This window comes from Squalius cephalus (assembly GCF_949319135.1).
Source record: "Squalius cephalus genome assembly, chromosome: 6".
Lineage (NCBI taxonomy): Eukaryota > Metazoa > Chordata > Actinopteri > Cypriniformes > Leuciscidae > Squalius > Squalius cephalus.
Genome location: NC_137127.1, coordinates 41,452,146 through 41,475,982, shown reverse-complemented (window position 1 = coordinate 41,475,982; position 23,837 = coordinate 41,452,146). Strand labels below are relative to the sequence as shown.

The following is a 23,837-nucleotide window of genomic DNA, read 5'->3' as shown; positions in this document are numbered from 1 at the left end:
CAGCGCCACTCTTTCTCTCTGCGTCTGTCTGTGTTGGGTTTAATTTGGCATGAAGATCACACCAGTCCCTCTCTTAAAATGATGAAAGTGTCTGATTGTGCAATTTGATTTAGGTGGATTAATGCAGTGGTGTTACTGCTAAACACGAGGAGTGAAGGTTACTCCGGAGAGCTGGATCTCAGAGTGTGTGTTTACATTTTTGTTGCTCTATTAATGGTGTTTTAATTAGAGCATGATTGCGTTTCTCGAGCGGAGGGAAAAACATCCTGATGCACAGATAAAACCCTCAAGGCCCGCGTCTGTGACTTATTCAGTGTCATTGCGGAGGGGTAGACTGTGCCTGACAAGAGAAAAGAGATAGACTTGACAGAGATGAATAAACATAACATGCTGATTTAATGCAAAATGAGAGGTCTTGAAACAAGAGTCAGGGAGTAAGATGACACAATTTTTTTTTCTTTTATTATAGCCAGACTAGGATAGAGAAGATGTCAAGTATTTATTTTTTATTTTTTTATTTTTTTTTTAAGACTGACATACTTTCACAACACTGTTGATTGTAAATAAAACCAGCATATGAACTGGCATTATATAATCTCTCATTCCAGATATGTTATAACATCAACATCTTACTATTCAGGCCTCATTTATGTCAAATATTGAGTTTAATATGAGGTGACATTAAAGTTTTAAATAGTAAATAGGACATATATATCAGCAAAGATGTGCAATATGTCTTGTTAATATTACATTTGCTTTGTGATTTTTTAACCATAAGGAATGCGATACATTTTGTATAAAAAAAAACCTCTCTGATTGTAAAATTAAGAATACTTAGGCTAAATATTTACACATTCAACTGTTCGTTCAGGTAGTAAGTGAATAGAATTTAATACTATTTCAAATGAAGTTTAAAAAGTTTATATCATTATGAACTGGTATATGTATATATGTATATGTATATATACATGTATATGTATACATACATACATACATACATTATATATTATATATATATATATATATATATATATATATATATATATATATATATATATATATATATATAAACTGGAAACTGGAAAAAAAAATACTATTCAATACTATTTCTAATGGAAATTGATATCAAGAAGTATGAAATATTCACATACACTGCATGTAATAATAACCTATATAGGCTATTTATACTCAGGCTATACAGTATTTATACTAGCCACTGTTCTTTCCAATGAGTGGATATATATATATATATATATATATATATATATATATATATATATATATATATATATATATATATATATATACTTTGCTATCTTAGCTGGCTTTGTTGGCTGGTGGTTGTGGGTGCTTGGCCAGAAGTCCATCTTAAACCATTAAGCTAAACTAACCACGGTATAAGCTGGTTTTATCGGTTTTAATCTGTTGTCATTTTTCCCAGGTGGATTTATACAGTAAACGCGATTTAGGTTTCAACGGTTTAGTTTCAATACAGAACTGTTGAGCATTTAATACTGTTTATGACTGAGTTAATTGCGACTGGGAATATCAAAGTTATTTTTCCTATAACTGCGTTTCAAAATTTTAAAATCGAAAAACATTCTTTATAAATATATTATAAAACACTAAAAGGTCTGTTGTGATTCAGGTTATGCGCGCTTGCCGTTTCGCGCAGTTTTTTTTTTTTTTTTTTTCCAGGACGAGGCTGAGACGCGCGAGATGCTTCAAACACACTCGCAGCTCGAGACTCCAGCACGCGCCGTGCAAGAACTGAGACACTCCGCCAGCCAAGCCACTGCGCATCCTCTCTCTCTGTTTCACATCGCTTCAGTCGTAAGGGAGGGAGGGAGAGAGAGAGAGAGAGAGAGAGAGAGAGAGAGAGGCGTCTGAGGAGGAATCGTAGGTGAGGTTTTGGACCACAGCCGGAGAGGTGGAAAAGATCGCGCGCCTCGCACACATTTGAAGGATGCGCTACCGCGCGCAACGGCGCGTCCTGTAGAGATACAGCAAGCTTGCGGGATTGAAGCGTCTGGGGTTCTTTTTTTTTATCCATGTTTGGCTTTGTTCAAGAAAACCTGTCACTATTTGACACTCCGTGAGCAACATCACTTTACAGACGGGAGAAGAGGAAGGAGGAGTGAGCTGTTTCTCTTCTTGCAACATCCAGAGTAAGTCGGTGTGATTTCTGCTGAACATGCTGCTTATCACTGCAATTACAGCTGCGCCGAGAGTTTCGTGTGTCCCACCTGAAGCAAGTTGCACGGTAACGATGCACACATAAACACCGCAAGTGCTGGTTTATATCATACTGCATCGATGTATTGGAACAAATGTGCAGTTGGCACTTAAACGATCAGAAATGGTGGAATGCCTGCATTGTGAACATGCATAGATGTTCAGCTAGATGTTTAGATATTCGCCTAGGTTTCAACAGTAATGGAAAACCTGAAAAAGAAAATGGTACCACTTTACAATAAGGTTCATTAGTTAACATTAGTTAATGTATGAACTAACATGAACTACTGTAACAGTGAACAATACATGTGTTACAGTGGTATTAATCTTTGTTAATATTAGTTAATACAAATACAGCTGTTCATTGTTTGTTCATGCAGTGTATTAACTAATGTTAACAAATACAACCTTGGATTTTAATGTTGAAATTAATATTAATTAAGATTAATAAATGCTGAAGAAGTATTGTTCATTCTTAGTTCATGTTAACTTAAGGTAGTTAACTAATGTCAACAAATGAACCTTATTGTAAAGTGTTACCAAGAAAATATATATTTATTATATAAAATGGTGATTTCCAGACCCTTGAGATGTCATTGATTTTTTTATTTATTTTTATTTTTTTACAGAGAATATATATATATATATTTCTAGTTATACTAGCATTTTCTATGATATTATCAGGTAATAAGTCATGGACATCATTGGTCAAAAGGTGTGGGGAACCCTGACTAAGTTTACAAATGTGTTTGCATGTAGTGTTAAAAAAAAACTTTTCAACTGAGTTACTTTCTTTGCAACAGTTTTGTTGCATTGCTACTCTGCTTTCAATGTGTTGATAATTCAGATGAATGATGATATTGACCTCATTAGTGATTTGTTCACTCTTGGGGAAATAGATAAGCTGTGATTGATTTGAACAGTTGTCCAGTTTTAACAGTGCCACTGTCTGTCAAGGCTATTCATTTTGGAAGCAGAGTGAGTTTATTTGCAAAACTTTGTTAAATTATTTTCCCTCAAGAAGAATGTTGGTTATCACAGAAACAATAGTGCAATTCTGAACATTTCCACTATTTGCTTTCGGCCCTGCGATGTCTTTCCTCTTTTCAAAGTTATCCTCGGACTGAAAATATGTCACGGAAATGTCCCATGAGCAAGCTTTGGAAAGTTTTTAAACTGAACTTTACTTTGATGTAAGCTCTCCGCTTCTTGCTGAAACACTTTCATGCAGTATTTGCTCTCGTGTCTTGCTTTCAAAATGAAGACGATTCCGTTCGTTGTTGAACTTGTGTGATATTTTCTTTACTTTTTTGATGTATACTTTGTTGGACTTTTTTTTTTTTTTATCTTTGTCCACATGCTTGTTAGCTGGTGAACAAAAAAAAACCAACAACAACAAAAAAACTGGTCGATCAGTACACTGTAAAATGGTTTTGTCAGGTAACCTCTAATTTAACTGGGTATATTAGAATATGATTCTGAGTGACTGAACCAACTAGCTCACTTTAAGGGTCAGAGCAAGTACTCTAGTTCATAATTGTGGTTAGAACTGCACAATGTTATACTTTACAGTGTACAAATAAATTCTCTTTGATTCTCAAGAATACAGTTCCGAAATTGCATAGCAACCCATGCATAACCTTGAGACAAATCTAGGCCTACTCAATTTTGTCTTTTTACTTGATGCAGTTTAGAATTTGCATGAGAACTTTAAGTATAAACTTGTGACTTGTGACAGAGCTGACCATCTCACCAGTGGTTAACATTCCGAGCAGCAAATATCAACCAAGTCTCTTGCATATTGACTCACATAACATTTACATTAACTGCGGTTAATGCTGATATTTTTCCACAACACAAAATGGTTTCTTAAACTAAATTACATGTTTTCGATCCCGATGGCCTCCAGCAGTCATCCGATTTCCCTGGAAAATATTAGATCCATAAAGATGTGTCTCCCTTGTACATTTTTCTTTTGTCTCGCAGTTAAATTAGTGTGTAACACTTTAATGAGGTTGTTTTAGCTTTGCGAGTAAATATGAAATTGGAGCACCCTGCTGTTTTGTGGGTAGCAAGTTGATTAGATTCTCCTTTGCGCACACAGTAGGAACGTAAAAGGCGTCTTGCATTCATTGGGTACTTTGATTTTAGTACCCGCAGAATCCACATCAGGGGCAGCCAAGACTGGAGATCTGAGAAGAGAAATAGCATCTGCGTGCTGCATTTTCAGAGTCTGGTGGTTATTATATTAGAGATGTTATGTTTGCATACCCATTATACAGCTGCTCTTTGCATTAGAAGATATTAATATCCGTTTCTGTCTCCATTCATTGTCTGTTTTATCTTCTAAGCATTGCAGCAGTGTGCAATTAATGAAATTAAATGGCATGCTGTGCTTTTATTTGTGTTTTGTCCACTAAGTTCTATTAGAGGATATGAATCAAATATTAGCAAGTAAATATTTTGCCTCAAAAGAATTATGCAATGAAGATTTGCAATTAAAATAATGTTGTTTTCAATATTTCAGTTGAAACCAATGAAAGAATTGCAGCATTTTGGCAAGGGATTTTCAGACCCCAGCATGCTCTGAGTGTAAATAGATGGTGTTTATGTTAGATAGGTAACAAGATAAGTATCAGGGAGTGCTTTGTAGCTAGTTTGTTGATGTTGTTGTTTTTAGACAAAACTGTCGCATACGTTGTTTAAATGAAAGAAAAAATAGTGATTTAATAATTTAATTCGGTTGTGTTGATGTCCCTTACAGTGTAAGCCTAATACATTATTTATTTATTTATCTTTACTTGGAATATGTAGTTTAATAATAATAAAAATACATAATAAAACAGACCCAAATAATATAATATAATATAATATAATATAATATAATAATTTCTTACGAAGAAAGACTTTTGACTATCTTTACAACAGTGCACTTTTTTTTATGTGTATATTCTTTGGCAAAATGTGAATTTAACTCTCAATGGGACATCGTCATTTATAAATGACTATTATAAAATTGCATTTAAAATAAAATGATATTGTTCAAGCTAAAAAAAAAAACTATTTTTTTTTTTAAATTACATTTTAGTAATTTCATATAGAACTTCATATGTAAATACATTATTATATGGAAGCTTGTTTCCGCCACTGAATAATAAATAAATAATAATAATTTCGACTTTTTATCTCACAATTCTGACTTTTTTTCTCACAATTGCGATATATCAAGTCAGAATTGTGACTTGTTTTCTCAGAATTGCGAGATATGAAGTCAGAATTGTGAGAAATAAAGTCGCAATTCTGAGAAATAAAGTCGCAATTGCGAGATATAAAGTCGCAATTCTGAGAAATAAAGTCGCAATTGCGAGATATAAAGTCGCAATTCTGAGAAATAAAGTCGCAATTGCGAGATATAAAGTCGCAATTCTGAGAAATAAAGTCGCAATTGCGAGATATAAAGTCGCAATTCTGAGAAATAAAGTCAGAATTGCATGATATAAAGTCGCAATTGCGTGTTATAAAGTCAGAATTGTGAGATACAAACTATTCTGAGGTAAAAAAAATAATAATCCGTCTCTTTTTCCTTAGAATTGGACTTTATCTCACAATTGTGAGTTTATATCTCACAATTCTGAGAAAAGATGTCAGAATTGCGAGATATAAACTCGCAATTATGTGTTATAAAGTCAGAATTGCATGATATAAAGTCGCAATTGCGAGAAACAAAGTCAGAATTCTGACTTTATATCTCGCAATTCTGACTTTATGACACGCAATTGCGACTTTATTTCACGCAATTCTGACTTTATATCTCGCAATTCTGACTTTATAACACGCAATTGCGACTTTATTTCACGCAATTCTGACTTTATATCTCGCAATTCTGAGAAATAAAGTCAGAATTGCGAGATGTAAACTCGCAATTGCGAGATAAAAAGTCACAATTATCTTTTAAAATGTTTTATTTTGTGGCGGAAACAAGCTTCCATATTATTCCCTTCATCCAATAAAATTAACACGTATTTGCCATGTAATTGTCATTTTTGTTAATAAGGAAGTGAAGGAGACATTAGCACATGCTAATCACATGTTACAGTATCACATGCTGTCAAGGCACCATAGTGAGTTTATTTTAGACTAGAAAACATACAAATTCAATAAAAATAAATGTATATATATATATTGTACAAACATATTTGCTTTCTAAAGTTTCTGGTCATTCAAATTTTGTACAAAAATGTATAACTCAAAGACCAAACAAATCTACGTCATGCATAAATGACAAAGTCCTATTGTTCAGTACTGGCAGGCAGTATATTTTGTCTTTTTGCCTGTGTTTTAGGTTAATGTTAGCAAGTTGTATAGAAGACAGAGAGAGGACAAGCTTTTCCTTTTCCAGAAAGTATGAAAGTGATCAGAAAATAAGGTTGTAAGCAAGGAAGACATTGAGGATCAAAGAGGATAGAAGCAGTGAGGGTGAAGGCAGAGATAAAGAATATAAGTCATAGATAGTTTTGGAAGTCAGGCATTTTGTTTCATTATCCTATGCCAGTTTGGAAGATGTGATCCATACTACAACTAAAGGTCAGATGTCATTGCCTATTGGCCTCACTACACTGACAGGCAGGGATGCTTCAATATGATGACTAAACAGGTCACAATCGAGTTATGTGTGGAAAGTGTGGGCTTCACTAAAAAAGAAGAGCCTTGTTGATTTTTACTTGATTTAATTGATTTGGAATTCCAAGAAAGAAAAAAAATGCTTTTTTTCTGACCACAGTCAGACAACTATTCAATAATCATGACAGGTCTAGTAAAAAGCAAGAAAATATATATTAGTAAATATAAATGTGAGAGTTTAAGTACATAGGAGAGTTTACAGTGAAATGGTGCATGCCTCAAAAAAGAAGATTCACACCTGTATATCAGTGTCAAATGCTTGCATTTTAGAGAATAAACAGAAAAGGAAGCGGACAAACATGGAGTATTGTGTCATGGTGTTAAAAACACCCCGGTGTGGCCTCATGCGGTGTTCACCACAGCTCCTGTGCATGACCCGTTTGAGTAGTTACTTAGCAACGCCTCAGACACTCTCCAACTGGGTCAGACCTTCATTCAGGAGACTTTACACAGCAGACACATACTTGCTCACACGACCCGATCATGTGGAGTCTTTCAAAACTTTATGTCAGGGTTTCTGTTGTTTCTTCCATATTCAGTAGAAAGTGAAAAACATTGAATATGTGGTGTGTGCCATAATGACACAGACCCTGTTATTATAAGCATGGGAAATAAGAATCAAATGGAAATGCATTACCTCTCTGAAGAACGCTGTTTTGAAGAAGCTGCGTTTTTACTTGGATCAATATTTCAATTTTTTTACCTAAATGGAATTTTACACTTCTTAAAACTTTGCTTATCTTTGAAATTGTCTTTTACTGGATGAATCTCCAAAAAGAAAGAATAAATGTCAAGGCATATTTCATCAAAAAAAAAAAAAAAAAATAAATAAATAAAAAAAATAAAATAAATTGCATAGAAAATTAATGTTACAAATCTTCTCAACACAGCGGAGAATTCAGACACATTGATTCTTTTTTTTTTATTAAAGTCATAAATTAAATTCAGTACAACAAATACAGTATCAAAAGTTTAAGTTAAAGTATAATTGTTACAATTGTACTTGCAAATATACATTTTAAAAGGGACATAAAATACCAGATGGGAGGATAAAATATATTCCAATGTTTTTGCTTTCGCTCACAAAAGTTTTGCGTTCCCTGAGAAACTTTGCATCAGCTTGCAAAAATATACAGTAAAACAGTCAAATATTATTACAATTTAAATATTTTTTTATATATTTAAAATAATATATTCCTGTAATGACAAAGCTGAATTTTCAGCATCACCAGTGTCACATGATCCCTCAGAAATCATTCTAATATGTTGATTTGCTGCTCCAGAAATGATTCGGATTTTATTTTAATTTTTTTGTAAACTGATACTTCATGAATATTATCAATGTAAAAGTCTTTACTTTTGAACAGTGTAATGCATATTTAAAAATAAACAACTTATAGACCCCAATCTTTTGAACAGTAAGAAATGGCCAGATTTGGTCTGAAACATGAGTTGACATGGGTAAATATTGTTTATTTGTTTATTTATTGAACTGTTTCATAAAATAAATAGGACATTTGCAATCAAGTTGTTGTACTGAATATCAGCATGGCATTGATTACAGAACCACAGCACCCTTGATCATCTGATATTGCATAACGGAAATGTGTTTGTGCTGTGAATGTGTTAGCATCTATGAAGTGTCAGGAGTAAAAAGGAGAAATAAATTGTTTGAGCAGTTTTTTGTTTTTTTTTATCTGAACATTCTTAAGGCTGATGCAGCCAATGCCTGTTACTAATTGCGCTGTTGTGTTAACACCCACATCCATCTTACTTATGTGTATGCCAGCCAAAAACACAAAAAACACCACTGCAATTCGGTAACAAACAGGCACAGTTGATTTAGCATATTAATAAGCTAAAGGAAATCTGTTTAAATATGCACTGGATGACTGCAAATAAAAAACATGAGTTTTAACTGTGAAATATCTGTAAATAGATTCAGTGGAGTACTTCTGATAGCATTAGTATGTGTTTTTTTTGTTTTTTTTTAATCCTTCCCCTTTGGCATATACTGCAATAAAGGAATACAGTACTTTGCTTGCCCAAGTTCACTCTCTTTGACACATAAGCACACACACACATCACACTGGATGCATGCTACTGTAATTGAGTGCACTAAAGCAGTATATGTTTTTTTGCTCTAAGTGTGAGGTCAGATTTGTCCATCTCCTCTGGGGTTCAGAGCCGCTACAGAACACTGTGCACTTTGATGTAAATTACTCTAAAATGTTATTTGAGTAATTTTACCCTGTATCTCTGTCAGGGTTTCTGTCTTGGTAGCTTTTAGGTTGAGTGGTGCGCATGGGTGCTCTTCATATTAAAATGTGGTAGGGACAGTGATGATGGAGTTTGGAAGTGTGTGTGTGTGTGTGAGTGTGTTTCTTTGTTTTTCTATCCCGGTGGGGACTTCAAACTGAATGCACACTGACTCATGGGGACTCATGTAACCGTGGGGACCTAAATTGAGGTCCCCATGAGGAAACAAGCTTATAAAACATACAGAATGAGTTTTTTGGGGGGTAGGTTTAGGGGTCGGTTTAGAATATACAGTTTGTACAGTATTAAAATCATTACGTCTATGGAAAGTCCCCATAAAACATAAAAACCAGTTTGCGTGTTAGTTGTGATGTCATCATTACATAAGAATTTAGTACCTCGTGAACATTACTTTGGCTATACTTTTTTATGAAATAAATTAATAATATGTGAAATTAGATCAGGTCTGTAATACAGTAGTGGCGTCCAGGGGTGCGTTTCCCGTACAACGACGTAACTCGCTGCTTAACTACCATAGTATGATGCATCGTTGAAGAAATCAACTAGCCAGTCATGATTGTTTCCCGAAACCATACTGTCGCAAATTGGTCGTTCAACCACGTTGGTTAATGATGTCACGCACGTGGTGGAGTAATAACTACTTTTTTAATGAATCTGTTGAGATCTAATTAATGCTAGTTGTCTTGCTATAAATTACGAACATGGCATCTGAGGACTATTTCTGATTTTGCTCTATTTACAGATTCAATCATAGCCTCGTTCTTACGTGGTAGAGCACGTTCACACACGCGCACTCTTCAAAAACGGTGCTTTAAATCTCTTGACAAACTAAAAGACGTAAATGACATTTGTATGTCTTCTAAATAAAAGATACAGATTGTAATGAATGTCAGCTTGCTTATTTTGCTCAAGACAATGATTTATTAAGTCCACATGTCATGCAAACAAGAAACTGCTTCTAACCACAGGTCGAGAGCTGTCGTTCCAACCACACAACTTTGCGATGCTGTTTGCGAATGTTCGTTAGAACTATGGTTTCGGGAAACACTGACTCGTTGAACTATGCTGATAACAACGGAACATTTGCGACCAAAGTTGGCTATCGATCCTTTTGGGAAACGCAGCCCAGAGCGGATATTTGTTTTGATTAAACTGTCAAAATATAAGAATTATTATTTTTTTTTAACTATTTTAAATATGAGGAAAGAACAAAACACTAAACTTGGTTAAGATATTACAGCCTGATCTCACGGCAATTCGTACGAATTCTACGAGGTGGCTAATTTGTACGAATTCATACGACCTCACTCGTACGAATTCGTACGCTTTTTGCTAAATCGTACATATTTTACGAATTGCCCAATTCGTATGAATTCATACGAATGACCTACCCCTGACCCCGCCCCTAAACCTACCCATCACGTGGGTTTAGACAAATCGTACAAATTCGTACAAGTGAGGTCGTACGAATTCATACAAATTAGCCACTTTTTTATCAGTCGTACGAATTCGTACGATAGCGTTGGATATTATCTGACAAAATTATTTGGCAATAAAGACAAATTAGGGCTACAAGTTCTGAAAAAAAAAAAAAAGCATAATAAAACAAAAAGCTCACAGGAAACTTGACTACAACATAATCAGTTATTAATATTGCATTGGTTCTCTCTTGTTTTTGCATGTGTTCATAATTTATTTGTATGACAGCCTGGCCAAAAAGTGATGTCTGCACAATTTGATGTTTTATTTTGTTATCACAAATGAAACAACTGACTCCAAGCAGAACTATGTCAAATTTCCATTTCAGCCACTACCGTAACTCTTAAAGGACTTTAAAATTATAACATCTAAATTAACTGGTTTAATTCAAGTCAAAAATATTGCTGAACCAACCTAAATACATTAATTCATATAAACAAAATACATTTTTAAGGGTTAAGTCAAGTAAAGAACAGTTATTTTAGGTAACCATTGCAGGTTACCACTTTTTACAGTGTATTATTATTATGACTAAACTGTTTCAGTTGCACACCGAGTGGCTTATTTCTAGTTTTCAGATATTCAAGTGCTCCAATTAAATGTATGATACATTTTATTTTGGGGATTTTGGGTATATATCAGCTTGAGGATATCATGATGATTCATTGGTTGTGTGGTAACACAAGGGATTCTGGATCTAATCCGCCTTAATATAATGCTTTTGTTTTAATAAACTAAAATTGTCAGTGGATGTACATTATCATGAGTGGGGATTAAAAACGTAAAAAATGACAAATTTAAGAGACGGATAGCCTCTCATTTTAATACCTACTAACAAAATGAAACCTCCAGTTCAACAATTGGACACGCTTCTGTATTAGAATCATCCCTGCCGTGAGCTATTTCAAAAAGTGTCCGAAAACAAATCGACCATGACAAAGAGTAGTGAAGACATGACGCCTGTGGTGATAGGCTATATTGTTAGCTATACAATATTTAAAAAAGTAATTTTGAACTTATCCCTATAGACAAAGTCTATTAAAGTAAGTTTATTAATGTAATATCAGCTCACTGTATATGCTTTAAAATTCACACAGCAGTTTAATTTAGATTTTAATTTTCATCACAGTTTGACAGGGTCTGATGTCTCCATCTAAAATTAAAATTTTATTTAACCAATTCTTATAAAAAACGTAATGGTTTTGTGTAACAGTAACATAGAAAACAATCTATGTGTGGTCAAGTGTTACTCAGAACTAGCTTTGTCAAAAGCACTCATAATTTGGCACAAATTTGGTAGTAGCCTACTAAATATGCTAAAGTTTTTTACCCTGCAGCCTTTTATTGCTCAGTTGTGTATGTGGGTTTTTTCTCTGTGAATAGCTCTTGTACCTTGCGATGATGCATCTGTGTGTGACAAACGTTCATATGCACTTCTTTGTCAAAATGCCCATCTTGGTAAGCTTTGTCTTTGGTGAATATAAACAGATGGAACAATATATATACCCAATGTGTTACCTGATAGACCTGCCACTCTATATTAAATCATCAATATTTATTAAATGTAATTGGCAAGAAAAAGCTGTTATGTCTTTGCTCTGTTTATTTAACACTCTTGTTCTGTTTTGGGTCTGAGAGACCCCAAGTCCAGTTTAAAATATTAAAATATTTTAAAATAGATGCTATTTTGAAATGTATCATAATTCAAACATTCATGTAGGTTATTATTATTTTTAATACACTTATAATTTTTTTTCCAGAACTTGTAATCTATTAGTAAATTATCATTAATCATGTATAATACAATAATTAAATAATTTATATATAATGTTTTTTTTTTCATGTATATACTGTATATATATATATTTAATAACATCATAGTATTTGCTGTGGTATCAAGATTGGTATTAGGAATTCAAATTGTCCATTCCCTTTTAAAGTTGCCTTAGTTTTACTGTCAACAGTACAATATTGTGACTGTACTGTGGCATATACTGTTACCGTGATATAAAATTAATCATATACTCACTGGTTACATGACATAAGCTTTTAGCCATAGCGCTCACCCTACCTAAAGGTTATTGACATGAACCAGTGGTCCAAGGGTGTGGGTTAATTGAAAGTGACAGATGCACCTCGAGGCTTGAAGAAACTGTGTCAACGTACATAGGGTAAACCAGCAGCGTTTTCCTGAGATAAGATAATAGGACCTGGAGTGCTTTTCTCTGACTGAGATACGCACTAATAAAATTAAAATGGACAAGAATGTCTGCAGGATTTCTCGCAGCTGGTGTCTTAAGTAAAGATCTTAAAATGCATGTTCCAGGCAGTTTCTTATGCTGTTGTTTATAATCCCCACAATAGATGCATATTCTGATTCTTTAAATCATTTAATATATGCTTATGCATTTGAGAAATCATCTAGGTTCTATGTAATTTAAAAGGTTTATGTATTCACAGTTTTGCAGTAGTGCTGCTGGTGATATATTTCATTATGTACAATGTGAGAGAACTGAGATTCTCAAATTTGTTGTTAATTTGTTGCTCAGGCAATCCAAGATGTAGGTGTCTTTTTTCTTCAGTAGAACAGTAAAGAAATGTTTAGCTGAAACCGTGGTCCTTTGTGTTTCATATAATGCAAATCAATGGCAACTATCACTTTGAGAGTAAAAAAACAATAACATACAGGCAAATCAAAATTAAAACCAGTGGCTCCTGAGAATACATTGAGGTCTTATGAAGCGAGACGATCGGTCTGTGCAATAAACTGAGCATTGTTTACAACATTATTACCTGTAATCCAGAGCATTCCATGCAGAATTCAAATGGGTCCGATACGTTTTCTGGTATGCACCGATCTGTTCTATCTTCTATTTTGATTTCATGGGGACTTGCGACAGGAAGCTCGCGCTCCAGGCTGCTGTGAACACGCTCAGGACCGTTTGTCGAGGCTGTGGATTAGAGGTAATAATGTTGTAAATAATGTTCAGTTTCTTACACAGACCGATGGTTTTGCTTCATAAGATCTAGGAGCCACGGTTATTAATTATGGCCCGAGCACCGATGGTGTGAGGACCCTCTTGGAATTGCTCTGTTTATTATTATTATTATTATTCTTCTCCGCATTTAATTGCATTTTTGAGGGCCTAAACATGCTCGAAAACTCACAAAACTTTGCACACGCATCAGAACTGGCGAAAATTTACATCTGATATAGGTTTCAGAATTGGACGGGGCAAAATGGCTCGATAGCGCCACCTATAAAATTTCAACGGAGTGCGCCTCCCGCAACGTTCCACGTACGTGCACGAAATTCGGTACATACATGTAATGACCTAATACCTACAAAAAAGTCTCTTGGAGCATAGCCCTAAACACAACAGGAAGTCAGCCATTTTGAACTTCCTCTCAGATTTTTGTGCAGTTTTTGCCATTTTCAGGCCTCGTACTTTAACGAACTCCTCCTACAGTTTTAATCTGATCATCTTCAAATTTGGTGAGTGTAATCTTAAGGCCTTTGCGACGTTAAATTGCGAAGATCTTGAGTTTTCGTCAAAGGGCGGGTCCTCGGCGGCCTGATAAATTTCGATGTTTCGCCATGAAACAGGAAGTTGTTGTAACTCAGGCATGGAATGTCCAATCTGCCCCAAACTTCACACGTTTGATAAGAGTTCTGTCCTGAACACATGACCATGCTCATATTCAGTTATAGTCATAGCGCCACCTGCTGGCAACAGGAAGTGACATGTTTAACACTGTTATGGACTCCTAATAACATATAAAAAAGTGCCAGCAAGTGCTAAACATGCTAACAACATACTAGAAGCATGCTAAAACATGCTAGCAAACTCTTAGCTAAGTGCTAAAGCATGCTATTATTGCAATTAAATAGGAATTTGCTGTAACTCAGGCATGGAATGTCCAATCTGCCCCAAACTTCACACTTTTGATAAGCGTTCTGTACTGAACACATCTACATGAGAATATTCAGTTATAGTAATAGCGCCACCTACTGGTAACAGGAAGTGTCATGTTTAACACGTTGATGCCATTCTAGCAACATGTTAAAAATGCCATTGACTTCTAAACATGCTAGAAACATGTTAAAACATGCTAGCAATACTTAGCTAAGTGCTAAAGCATGCTAATTCAATGAAACAGGATGTTGTTGTTACTCAAGAAGGCAATGTCCAATCTGCGCCAAACTTCACACTTTTAATAAACGTTCTATCCTGAACACATGACCATGCTCATATTCAGTTACAGTCATAGTGCCACCTGCTGGCAACAGGAAGTGACATGTTAAACACTGTTGTGGACATATAAAAACATATAAAAAAGTGCCAGCAAGTGCTAAACATGCTAACAACATACTAGAAACATGCTAAAACATGCTAGCAAACACTTAGCTAAGTGCTAAAGCATGCAAATGCTGCAATTAAATAGGAATTTGCTGTAACACAGGCATGGAATGTCCAATCTGCCCCAAATTTCACACGTTTGATAAGAGTCATGGCCTGAACACATCTACATGAGAATATTCAGTTATAGTAATAGCGCCACCTGCTGTCAACAGGAAGTGACATGTTTAACACTGTTGTGGTCTCCTAATAACATATAAAAAAGAGCCAGCAAGTGCTAAACAGGTTAGCAACATACTAGAAACATGCTAGCAAACACTTAGTTAAGTGCTAAAGCATGCTATTACTGCAATTAAATAGGAATTTGCTGTAACTCAGGCATGGAATGTCCAATCTGCCCTAAACTTCACACGTTTGATAAGAATCATGGCCTGAACACATGTCTATGCTCAAATTCAGTTATAGTAATAGCGCCACCTACTGGCAACAGGAAGTGACATGTTTAACACGTTGATGCCGTTCTAGCAACATGTTAAAAATGCCATTGAGTTCTAAACATGCTAGAAACATATTAAAACATGCTAGCAATACTTAGCTAAGTGCTAAAGCATGCTAATTCAATGAAACAGGACTTTGTTGTTACTCAAGAAGGCAATGTACAATCTACCCCAAACTTCACATGTTTGATAAGAGTTATCTCTTGAACACATGTCCATGCTCATATTTAGTTATAGTCATAGCGCCACCTGCTGGCAACAGGAAGTGACGTTTAACACTGTTCTTGACTCCTAATAACATATAAAAAAATGCCAGTAGATGCTAAACATCCTACCAACATACTAGAGACATAATAAAACATACTAGCAAACACTTAGCTAAGTGCTAAAGAATGATATTACTGCAATTAAATATGAATTTGCTGTAACTCAGGCATGGAATGTCCAATCTGCCCCAAACTTCACACTTTTGATAAGCGTTCTGTCCTGAACACATGACCATGCTTATATTCAGTTACAGTAATAGCGCCACCTGCTGGCAACAGGAAGTGACATGTTTAACACTGTTATGGACTCCTAATAACATATAAAAAAGTGCCAGCAAGTGTTAAACATGCTAACAACATACTAGAAACATGCTAAAACATGCTAGCAAACTCTTAGCTAAGTGCTAAAGCATGCTATTATTGCAATTAAATAGGAATTTGCTGTAACTCAGGCATGGAATGTCCAATCTGCCCCAAACTTCACACTTTTGATAAGAGTCATGGCCTGAACACATCTACATGAGAATGTTCAGTTATAGTAATAGCGCCACCTACTGGCAACAGGAAGTGACATGTTTAACACGTTGATGCCGTTCTAGCAACATGTTAAAAATGCCATTGAGTTCTAAACATGCTAGGAACATATTAAAACATGCTAGTAATGCTTAGCTAAGTGCTAAAGAATGCTAATTCAATGAAACATGACTTTGTTGTTACTCAAGAAGGCAATGTCCAATTTGCACCAAACTTCACAAGTTTGATAAGAGTTCTGTCCTGAACACACATCCATGCTCATATTCAGTTATAGTCATAACGCCACCTACTGGCAACAGAAACTGACATGGTTAACACAGTAATGCAGTACTAACCACATAATTATTGTGTACTAAGCATGCTAGAAACAGACTAAACATGCTAGCAACACTTAGCTGAGTCATGAAGCATGCTATTATCACCATTATACAAAACATTTTGTAACTGACTTTGACATACTCTTACTATATATACCTCCTTAAATGTACATTTCCCAACCATGCTCTGTCTTCCTAAAGCCACCGAGTGTTGATGGCACGGGTGCGAGGGCCCTTTCATCGCTGCTTGCAGCTTTAATTTTCCTTGTATTTGCTTTTCAGTAACAGTAGCCATTGAATCACAGAGGACAACGGTTTCAGGTAAAAACTTTTTTACTCTTCTACTGAAGAAAAAAACACCTACATCATGGATGGCCTAAGGCTGAGTAAATTAACAGCAAATTTTCATTTTTGAGAGAACTATCCTTTTAAGTCTGTCAGTGCTGCAATAGGGTTTGGTCAGTTCTGGTCAAAAAACTTTTGATTTTCCCTAGAAAATCTCTTATTGTGTTGGCATAATATTTGCGAGTGTACTCCTAAATGTGAACTTTTATCAGATGTACATAATTAAAATGTACAGTTGTTCTTTTCCTGGAAAATGGAAGACATATATTGATGACTCATCTTGGACGTATACAAATGCTTGGCATATAAAACATTCTGGAGACTGAGATAATTATACATCCCACCTGCCACTGATCTGGAGCTTCAACAGTCAGCAGACAGTAGCTCAGAGATACAAAATCCCAAACAAATAATTAGACAGCCTGTCATTCAGACACGTCAACTCTTTTCTCATAATGACCACAGGCCTCTACACCAGAAATGTCACTCTCAGTTCTTGACACAAATCTGTATCAGATCTGTGTCATCTGACCTTATTTAAAAAATAATTACAAGTTCATTCCCTCATCTGATTCTGGTAGGTCTGCACGTCTTGGTGAAGGTTCAGATGAGAAATCCTCAAAACTGAACTCTGAATCTTATTTTTTTAATAAATATCACACACACACACACACACACACACACAAATACTAAAATCATTGTTGTCTTACAGTTTCATGAGGTCTTTTATTGTCTCCTTTGAGCAATGTGGTTTATGGTGTGGCCTAATAATCTACATGTGCTGTGTGTCTGTATTTGTAGACATCTTGACCTTGTCAAGATACTGCACGTGTGTTTATTTCTGTACAGTAGCTTTTCAGGTTTTTTGCTTCCTTTTGTCTGGCTTGTTTCGTTTTGAAGATGATCACTATATGATTAAAAAAGGACGTTTTCAGACCTTGACTTAGAATCAAATTCAGGCACAGACATTTGGGAGGCAGCTACTTAAATGTAAAAAAGTGCACCCCTCTTATAATTTATATTATTATGATTATTATTTTTCTGTTTAGAAGACGGCTGAGCCTATAAATCTCCTTTGTAAATGCTTTGCGAGGCATAACTAGTCCTCACTTTAGATGAGCTCACAAAAATAGTTAACTGACCACTACTAAATGCTTTATAACTACCTGAATTAACCATGAATTACAGTAGAAATACATGTTAATAAAGCTTTTATTAACACACTAACTATTACTATATGTCTGAATAATAAGATGTATCATCAAGTTCAAGACATTGACGCTTGCTTACAGATCTATCACAGGCTCAGCTCCCTCCTACTTTCACTCACTCCTACGAGTCTACATCCCTACCAGAAGCCTACGATCGGTCAAAGAGCGACGTCTCGTGGTTCCATCACAGAAAGCTACAAAATCACTTTCCAGAACATTCTCATTCACAGTTCCATGCTGGTGGAACGCTCTCCCCACCCTCATCCAGAATGCAGCATCCCTGACAACATTCAAAAGACAGCTGAAAACCCATCTCTTCCGTGAGCACTTAACCGCATAAAAAAAAAAAAAAAAAAAACCCTTCCCTTTCCCTTAAAACCTCACTTATCGGGCTTATGCTACTCTGAATAATGGCCGAACTTCGTATTTTGAGCACTTCTTTTGTTTTTGCTACAACTTCAACTTCGTTGTTTTTGCCTCTTCATGATGACTCGCTTAATTTAGTCCTAATTTGTAAGTCGCTTTGGATAAAAGCGTCTGCTAAATGACTAAATGTAATGTAAATGTAAATGTAATCAATGTACATTTAAATTGTTTATTAATCATTTACTTAAGTGATCTTATACAAACTCTTAAATAACTGGTTTGTAAATAATGCAATACTTCATTTAGAAAGGATCATTAAATTGATCATTAATAAAGTATGAAAATACAATTATTAAACACATTATATATATGCTTATAAATCAATAATAAAGCATTTATAGCTGTATTTATAAACTGCTTATTACTGTCTATTAATTCTTCATAAATGATGAATTAACCATGTACTAATGCTTAACTAATGATTAATAGCATGCAGTTGTTATAAAGTGTTACCAGAAAGGGTATACAAGTTTGAAACAACTTTAGGGTGAGTAAATGATGACATCATTTTCAAGTCTCGATTACAGCTCAAGTCAAAAATGTTTAGAAATCAGTTAATTGTGTTTTTGATATGTATTAATTGGTTGAGTTCCACAAGGCAAACTTTGAGAGAATGTATTTTTACTTTTACATTTTTTGTATTAAAGCATACATAACATCGATAGAGATTTAACAAATATATGAACATAGTCAACAGATATAATTAAGTGCTCTGAACCAGAAGGAAGCTCCCAATGCTCTCCGAGAGCACATTCTATATGACTAGTTTAGAGTAATGCTGTAAAGTATAGAACAAAGAGGATATTTGACTTGCCTGGAAAGTAGGCTAACTTTTAAACAAACATCTGAACTGCAAGCTCTAAGTGTAAGAGGCATGGCATTTTAAGGTCTAATCTAACCTCTCTAACCATTCACATGGGGAACTGCATTGAAGAGTCACTCCATCTTCTGTCGCTAACAGTTATTTCTGGGCAGAAGATGCCACAGAGGGGAGGTGAACCTGGTTGCTTGCCCAGAGTGCGGTTCACTCTCTGACCTAATGATATTTTGCTCAGACTGGTACATCTGCAGTCTCAGAGTCTCATGGCTCCAGCATATCTTGGCTTATTGTATGGAAAATCCCATAGAGGATGCTTTTTTGGCCTTGTTGATTAATGCTCATTTCTGATGTTCAGGACACTATTATTTAAAGTTGTAATCAGAATTTATAACTGAAAAAGATTTGAATTTTTTTTCAAATCAGCTCCAATGCTTTCTTGCATTATTTATCATATATTTAAATATCAACCAACACCAACATGCTGTGTCAGTGTAACAAATGCACAATGTATTACCTAAAATAAAATCAAGCTGAAAACTGTTCACATCACATTTTACTCTATAATCTGATGTAATTTGAGTGAAACAGGATATTCAATGAGACAAATATTTGTCAAGAATTGCTTGGATTGTGAAAAGTGGGTATGGCATACCAGAATGAAGGGAGAGGTTTAAAGGATTCAGAATCAGAACATTATCCAAACCTGAGGTCAATGCTTTTCTAATTGGCTTCAGCAGTTAACCACTGCTGGTAGATGTTGGAACTACACTACTATGTCGACGAAAAAGCCCAAATATTGATTTATGGCCTTTGAAAAGTAACTGTGTACTGTGGCTGTTTCACCAATGATATATATATATACATATATATATATATATATATATATATATATATATAGGTTGGCTCAAAAAATGTTTCCATGAATCAAAGTTGTCAACATCCAGATTGCAAACTTTGGGTTGAATGGGAACACTAAGCTTTTTCACGTTGTTTTGAAAGTTACTCTTTTTTTCTTTTTTTTTTTTTCTTTTTTTGCATTTGGAGTAACATGCAGATGAATCATGCACCATAATTGTGCACTAAGAAGGTAAATATGTTTTTTTTTGTTTTTTTTTACTAGATCGACACCCATACCGTACATACACTCCTACTATTTACTTCAATGCAGGGAATTCACAGTTCTCAGTTCTGTACTGCATTTTAGCAAATGTGTCTCACCTAACTTGATTGATTCACCCAATTTTCCCCTTTCCGTGATGGCATTCAGGTTACCATGTTCCCATTACGCATATCATTCACAAATAGCCTCAGGCAGTAGCCTGTGCAGGGTTACTGCAGGGTACAGGACAAACACGTAGAACAGATATTCACAAGATACTTCAGATTTAATTGTATCTCTCTTCAGTGAAGCAATGTCACGAAGGACAGGAAAATTCAGATAGATCCCAAACAAAGACACTCAATCAGACCTCGGAAAAGATGGATAAAAGCTCACAAATTGAATCAAGATCTAGATTCCATCCGTTTTGACTATATTGGGTCAGTCTTGCACTCCAGATCATGCCACGATGGGTAAATGAATACTCTCAGTGTGATTTAAAATTATTCCCTGCTTGGCAGCACCTTAAAGTGACTCTGAGTAATAACGCAGAGGTCTAGCTATTTGACTGTTGGCCCAAGTCATTTAGTTTCAATAAAATATTAAAAGCACATTTGCAAAATGCAATATGAACGTGTCTCCCTTGTTTTGCATTTAAAGTGAAACTCTTCAACCTCAGCAGATGCAGACTTAATTGAATCCCTTTGTTTACGGAGGCATTGAAGTCTAATCAGTTTTAATTATTCTTAACTGGTCATACTGGGAGATGTCAGCATGGGGTATGTTACAGCAGAGAGGCAGTCATCTGTTCCATCGTAAACAGTTTAGCTTAACACCGCAGCCCTGTTTTAAAGGAAAGCACAAAGCTTTGCGTGAACACCTGGAATGGGAGCAAATTTTGGATTCCGGATAAATCTGAGATTAGGTGTAGATTTAGAAGAGTGAGCTGACGAGAAGTGTCTGGAGGGCGGAGAGATAAGAGAGCTTAGAGACACTTTCAATGAGAGACTAAAGAGATCGCTATCGAAGGAAAGAATGTATCACTACTGGATAGGAAACCCTAACGGTGGGCCTAATGTTTTTCTTCAACAACATTGATAGGACATGTTGCGGAAATACAGGAAAAGTCTGGAGAATGGGATTGGGAAAGGTCCAGGACTCAAAAAATAGTCACCCCAAAGCATTATTGCGCCACTGTATATTTTTACATTGCTTTAACTAAAATAAGTTAAGCAATTTTCAACTTTTATTTATGTTATACAAGATTCACCTTATTTTTTTAAAGTCAGTTTAATGAAATTTAAGTTGAAATGACTTAAACATCCCAATTGCTTGTACTTAAAAATTTAAGGCATCATTTTTTTTTTTTTTTTTTTTTTTCAGTGTGCGCTTTCCACAAGGCTATGGTTCTAACTTAATGTAACTTTTGGCACACACACACACACACACACACACACACACACACACACACACAAAACAGTTTCTCAATATAGCATACTGTCATTAAAATTATATTTGCACAATTTTGGAAAACACATGGATCGCTAGATAGCTAGATAGATACATTTGTATTAAGTAATTGTATTCACTTAGAAGATACTTTTATACAAGTGGCTTACAAGTGTAATACAACAAAGCAATGTATAATATGATCATGCAGAATAAGGCATTAATATGTGCTGTACTAATAAACAACCAATATCCTAGTAATATGCATGCTAATGAGCAAATAGTTAATAGTGAGGTGAGATGTTGATAAGATGATGTTTATCTTATGTATATGTACAGTGTATAGATCAAAAATTAAGAAATAAATCAAATGTAAACACCTTTTCCCCTATCTTTTTGATTATTCACAAAAGGTTGATCCATTGCTAAGTCAGTACTTGTTTCTATTCAAAACAATAATTCAGCAAGCAATTAATTTACATCATAACTCATAAGATTTTAAAATGTTGGTTATTATAACATATATGTTGGTTAATATTGGTGTTTATTACTTTTGTTGGTTACAATTTATTACGATAGTCCACTTTAAGACATTCTGTAACAACATTTTGCAACTTAATGTCAACTAACTCTCATTAGAGTATTAGTAGACTGGGTTTGTAAAATAAGTTGATATGTACTTGCAAAGTTACGTATAGTTGGTAGAATGTCTGGTGGCACTGTTGTGCCTGAACGCGTTCATGAACTCGTTCAGATTTTGGCCGAACGTGAACTGAACGTACTGTATTACTGCCTGATGAACGTTACTGTGAACCCGTTCATTCTGGTGTCTGTGAACGGCAAGCTCTCTCAGTTTAAATTCGTTCAATAGGATGCCAGATTTCTATAGGAAAAATCTTACATTTCTGTGCAAACTGTGCCCTCCGGCTTTCAAAAAGAAAATCTGCACTTGTTGAACTGCTGCTTGGTATATTTTTCCAGGATTCCAGTGTTCCTTTTTAGTATGTAGTATGAAATAGAAAATGATTAAAATTGAAAAACATTTGCACCTTAAGGACTACTGTCCTGTTTTACTTTTAATAATTCCTCATTAAAAAAGACCATTCAAGCAGCACATTTTTCCTCATGTTTTTGAGAATATACTGTTGGGGTGAAAGCTGCAGCTGCTACTAGTGTGGACTGAATGGACAGCAACAAAGCGTCAAAGCAACAATGGGGAAATGCTGTCCCCTCAATGCTAATGTAAACCCTGGTTGGATAAGGATTCAAAATTGGATATGAAGATGAAATCTGACGCATAGCTTCAGTGTTAAAACTGATAAAATAATTGCTGTCTGTGGTTCTATATGGCCTGTGGCAATCATTTTGAAAAATAATAGCTCGCAGCAACATATGGAAAAAAAGAACTATGAACTAGTTCATTTTTGGAACTGTGAACTTAGTTCAAAATTTTGAAGTATGAACTATGAACTGAACTAGTTCATTTTAAAATTTGTGAACTGAACTTTGAAATAGTTCATGTAGAAAGTGAACTTTCCCAACACCGTCTGGTGGACTATCAAAATAAAGAGTTTGTAGATATTAAGTAGACAATTGGTCACACGTTATAGGTGTCTTTAACTATTCTGTACTTACATCAAAAAATAAGTATAATGTATTGTGTTTATTTTGTATTGAAAACCACTTTTGCTGCTATTGAGGTGGGATACGGGTAAGGTTAGGGACAGGTTTAGGGGTGAGATGTGTAGTTATAGAGAGTGTAGTTATAGATGTAATTACATTCAGGTCATTTTAAAATAAAAGTTCTAACAACATGTATGTAAACAATTAGTGCATTG

General features: G+C 35.0%; 1 protein-coding gene across 4 annotated transcripts in view; it reads left to right on the top strand.

The window, feature by feature from the left end:
* The first annotated feature begins 1,843 nt into the window (after positions 1-1,843).
* The window catches only part of cntn5 (contactin 5), a 303,188-nt gene continuing 281,194 nt past the window's right edge, over positions 1,844-23,837 (top strand). The window contains exon 1 of one of the 4 annotated variants that reach the window (XM_079874344.1): positions 1,844-2,263. The gene's annotated coding sequence lies outside the window, so the exon portion shown is untranslated. The remainder of the gene's footprint in view (positions 2,264-23,837) is intronic. The other 3 variants (XM_079874343.1, XM_079874345.1, XM_079874346.1) reach the window with 3 other exon arrangements.